Below are 5345 nucleotides of genomic sequence, written 5' to 3'. Positions count from 1 at the left end.
GGAAGAAGTTAGCTGAGGCATGGTAGTGAAGGCTAGAGTATCAAAGAGAATGTATAAGATTAGAACAAACCTGTTCTGAGGTCTGGAGAGTCCATGCTTAATAATGGCTTTGGGTTGGAACCATGGGAGTTAAACAGGATGCTTTCTGATCATGAATCAGACACCAGAGACTTGAGGGGCCTTGGGTTTTTCCAGTCCAAGTTATAGTGGCAATGGAAAAATGATTTGAGTTTTTGTAGAAGCACATAGCAGAGCAAAAAAGAATTCTGCTCATCGATCATGTTTCTGATTCCAATCTCTCATGTAGACAAAGGGAAAAATTTGATTTTTCTAAGGAGTGATTCTAGAATATAGTTATCTTTAAAAAAAAAAAAAAAGCAAAACCTTTCATTTCTGGTGGCAGCTTTTTATTTTTTGGCTGTTGGAGAACTGCTTTCTGCGTGGGCCCTCCTCTGATCAGGTCCTTTCTTGGCTGGAACCTTCTGATAGGGGACTTTCTGACCCTTCTGGCTGGAGGCTGTCTTCTGGCCCTTAGCCTTCTTTGAGGAGATCTTTTTGGTGGAGATGAAGTGTCTTCTGGGTAGTTCCCTTCTTAGAGAATCCCTTCAGGGTCCAGGCCTTCTTCACTTCATGCTTGATAATTCTGTTTTTCATTTTCTTCGCCTTCATGACTTTGTAATAGTTAAAAATCTATCATCTTAACTTTCCTTTCTCTAGTTTCAATCTTCTTGACCCATCTTGTAGCTCTCCATTTAGTATTGATCTTTTCTTTCTCCCAAGCAGCTTGGACGTAATTCTGATGAGCGTTGTGTGGGAATTTGAAGACAAAGTCTGTAAGTTGCACACATTTGAATGGCATGGCCTGCCTCCCCCCCCACCTCACCCCCTCACTGAGCCATCAACCAAAGCTCAGTTCTGATTGATAACATCCCCAGGAGCTATCAGTTTGCTGGCATGTGACCCAAAGGAAATGCAGGCTATGTAGCCAATTTCCCCATAGCACTTGTACACCATGTTGGCGACACCGAACCAGAAGTCTAGAAGATAGTCTTCTTAATAAAGGAAAAGTATCTTGGATAGCAGCAACTTTGGGGTGGTTGTGAGGATTGTGCCAAATTTAAGAGTTTGGAGATCAAACCTGAGAGAGAGAAGGGAATTTCCTGAGCTGTGTCTTTCAAAGAAAGCATATTACCCATGTAGCCTCTGTAGTCAGAGGAACAGTAAAAGTCAAAGTTAGATCTTGTGAAGCAAGAAATTTGACTTTTGATAACTGCCCAATATTACACTGATAGGATACACATGAAATGTGATATAACTGCTGAATATAACACAGTATAAGTCCAATGGGAAGAGAGTTATCTGTCCAGGAGCCCCAGAATATGTTTGATTCCTTGGGAAGTGGGGCAAGTCCAAAATACTCAGGGAATAATGACTCTGGGAAGTATTGTAGGAAGCTATAAAAGAGCTAGGGTTTCACTGATTTATCAGTTTTATCCTGCAGGCAACTCATAATTCTATTCCAAGGGGAACTTTTTTGAATGCTTTCTGTAATTTAGTTATCTGTTTATAGATTCCTATGAGTCCTTTGCATCTTTGGCATTTTTCCATTGGGTGAAATAAAGGCTATTAAACATTTGTGAAAATCCAGATATGAGTTAAGCGTAAGCTATATTTGGAAATTTTCTCAGAAAAAATGCTGAGTGCAGGCAATGAGCCAAAAAGAGATTCATATCTTTGGGGTCAGTTCCTAATATTTGACTCTATATGTGAGTATAGAATTTTAGGGGACCCTAGGCACCAGGTCACATTTTCATCCTATAAACATCCCTTTCATTGATGGTTTATTTGGTTTGTAAGACCCTAATTTGAAATAAAAGTTTGAAAAGTTACAATAAAATAGGATGCCCTGATTTCCACTTTGAAGAACTCCTTTTTTTCCCCCTCCCTTCCCATCCCCTGTCCTTCATTCATTTCTTCATGTGTTATTTGCTTGTATCTGTGTGGAGCTAGAAGCAGGTTAGATGAGTAGATGGTTATTGCAGATCTATGTGCTAAGCATTATTGCCATACCCCTTTCTCTACATGTCTTCCCTTCCATGGTTTACCAGGATTCTTCTCCAGCCTCCAAAGGAGTCTGATTTTCTAGGGGAAGTTGAATGTCAACTACCCTTGAATTTCCCCAGGGATCTTCAGGAAAATAAAAAGTAACTCTGCCTTAAAAAAAGTCTAGGGATCCCTGCTCGAAGCTTTTCTGTGACTATGATAAACAGAACATCGTGTTCTCTTCTTGAAAGAGTTTCTACATCTGAGGAGAGGCTTTTCAGAGAAAGCTGGCTTTTCTCTTTTTTAAAAGGGAACTGACAATCTATTGGGCTTTTGATTTTTGTCTCTTGCAATGATCCAGGCCTGTAATCTTTGATCCTAGCAATGGGGCAACAAAGTTCTTCTCTTAAAAAGATGCAAACCATGTCCTATTAAGAGAGCACATAGGCTCTGGCTTAAGGCAGTTCCAGAGCTAAACAAAGACAAAATTGCCACTGGGAACTGGGATCCTGCTATTTTCTTCAGGGAGTGTTTTTTTTTTTTCTCTAGTGACAGCAGGAACCTAATTTGAATTTAACATATACTTACTTGGTATCTTTTGCAGATTCTTTTTTGGAAGGACTATCTGCTCTTGTGAGAGGGTCCATTTCCTGATCTGCTTCCTACTGTGAAGCTCACAGCTACCTTTGGTGGCAAAAGCTCCTTTGGAAAGCAAGTTCTCCGTTCTGGGGAACAGGAAGGTAAAGGTTGCCAAAGACAAATGGGCAAATTTTGAAAAGTTCAAAGTAAGGGTTGAGTCCCCTGCCTCTGTCAATAGAAAGGGCTTTGTACCTTCTGCATGAAAATCTCCTGATCCTGGCACCTAATAATGCCTTCTTTTGTAGAGAGTCACATATAATAGGGGAACTCTGGGTGAGGTATAAAACACTCCAGTCCAGGCAGGGAACCTGCTGATGTGTTTCATTTGATTCCCCATCAGCCCCAGGGACATTTCAGTTTTCCTGAGAAGTCAGGGGGCGTGACAACTGGTGTTGTAATTAAAGCAGAGTTATACAAAATGGCAAAGCGACATCAACACACAATAGCAAGTTGTTTATGTGGTCCCACATGTGCAGTGTATAGTTAGTGTATATGCAGTGAGCTATAGTTAGGTAAGGATATAAGGTAAATAAGGCTGAGGGAATTTTGAATAAACAAACTCCATGTTTGACCATCCATGTGAGTTCTGCCTCTTCACTCCTCACTCATGATCAGTATTCGGGCTGGTACCAAAATCCTACAGAGAACAGGTCCAGACATTCTTCTCCTTTTAAAAAAATATTGAAAGTTATTTTGAATTTATTTTGAATATATGTGTATTCCTTGATAAGCTTTATTTAATCCAATTCAACATAATCCAATCTAATAACAATAATTAACTTACAAATACATCTATTATATCATGAGACATGCTATATCTATTTAATATATTACATATACATATATAATCTTTATTATATCATGTACACACATATAATATATAATATATATGTATATCTTATAGGTATATCTATGTCTATAGAGTTTTGTTTATAGACATAGATCTTTCTCTCCATCTCCCCTTCCATATATATATATATATATATGTATGTATCTTTTCCTCCCCATCTGTTTCTCTATCTATATAGTCTCCCTCAATGGAACACAAATTCCTTGAGATGGGGGTCTTTTAGATTTCTGTCTTTCAATCCCCAACACCTAATTTGGTGCTTGGCAAATACTAGGTGCTTAATAAATGCTTATTGATTGGTTGTTTTTTTTCCATCACAGATGGTGGTTTTTATCAGTGGTATTCAATGCAAATGGAAACAAATCCTTGTGGCTGCATATTGATTTGGAAAACCACAAATTAACATGTTCATGTTGTTTTGTTTTTATATTTAATGTGTTCAAATATTTTTCCAATTATATTTCAATCTGATTCTTTTACACTCAGGAGTTTTGGTATGACCCCTTGGGCCACACTGCAAGTTTAACACCTCTAGTTTACAAGACTTTGTTTGAAGATTATGGATTGTAGTTTTGATTTTTGATAAGCTTTATTCAGTCCAATCCAATCCAATAAGCATTGCAAGATAAATGTATTCGACTCAAACAGTCCTGACTAAAAGATGTTTTTATTCTTCTAGAGGATGTACAACATTTAGATGGTTATGTGACAACAGAAAGAGAGAACAATTAGTGATATCTGGATACTTTCCCCAAAGGAACTTAGCCTTTCTTTCATATATACATCTAAATTCCTTCATGAAGAAAGAGCATGATATAATAGAAATAATGCTCTATTTGTAGATATTGCATGGGTTCCAATCCTGTTTCTATCACTTACTGGATAGCTTTAAACAAGTTATTTAAAATCAATGGTTCTCAATTTCTTATCTATAAAATGAAGGCAATGGATTTCATGACAGTCCCTTTCAACTTACATGTAAATGATCTTATTTTCAAAATTGGATTCATTATCTTTTCCTGCAAACCCACACCTAAGCTTTATAGTGCTATTGAGAGTACCATATTCCTCTCTATCATCTAGCTTTATCACCTCAGTCTATTCTTGGCTTTTTACTTTTACTAATGCCATAGCCTAACTCTTGCCAAATATTGTGTTTTTTTAATTGCACAACATTTTTAATGCATCCCTTCTTCTCTATTCAGAGTTGCAAATCTAAATCAGATCCTCATCATCTGTTGCCTCCTTTTTGGTCTCCCTCAATCTTTTCTCCTTGCCAATCTGTCTACAATAATTACCAAAGGGATTTTCGTAAAGCCAATGTTGTGCTGGACCCAGCTTTAACCAGCTTGATTGTTAAATTTTCAGTGTGAGCATTTACAACTCAGATATTGTAATGCCGGAGAAACTGAGCAAGACAGAGATTAGAGAACAATTTAATAGTTTATTAAAAATGAAGGACAAACAATGACAATTCTCTTTCCAGCTTTGTCCCTTCCTACTTTTTCGTTGTCATTATATATGATATCCTTCCATACTGTAATCTGGCCACACTCGCCTAATTCTTGCTGTGTGTCTATTTCTCCTATTTATGATTTTGTTCTGGCTGTCTCCTGTGCCTTGAAGTCACTTCCTTCTCATCTTCCCCTCTTGTCACCTTTGGCTTTCTCCAAGACTCAACTCAAATGTGATTTACAAGAAACCCTTCTTCTAGCTGCTAATGTACTTTTTAATATTCTTTTTGTATATATTAGTTACTTACATAAAATAGTCAATAAATATTTCTTAAAAGTACATGTTGTTTCCCAGGTTA

The 5345-nt window shown here is 37.4% G+C and overlaps 1 pseudogene; it reads right to left on the bottom strand.

Moving 5' to 3' along the window:
* Positions 1 to 407: 407 nt before the first annotated feature.
* LOC127548240 (60S ribosomal protein L14-like) lies at positions 408 to 1014 on the bottom strand (annotated as a pseudogene).
* Between the last annotated feature and the right edge of the window lie 4331 nt (positions 1015 to 5345).

The sequence above is a fragment of the Antechinus flavipes genome, chromosome 1 (genome assembly GCF_016432865.1).
Source record: "Antechinus flavipes isolate AdamAnt ecotype Samford, QLD, Australia chromosome 1, AdamAnt_v2, whole genome shotgun sequence".
Classification (NCBI taxonomy): Eukaryota; Metazoa; Chordata; class Mammalia; order Dasyuromorphia; family Dasyuridae; genus Antechinus; species Antechinus flavipes.
This window is presented reverse-complemented; position numbering and strand designations above follow the sequence as displayed.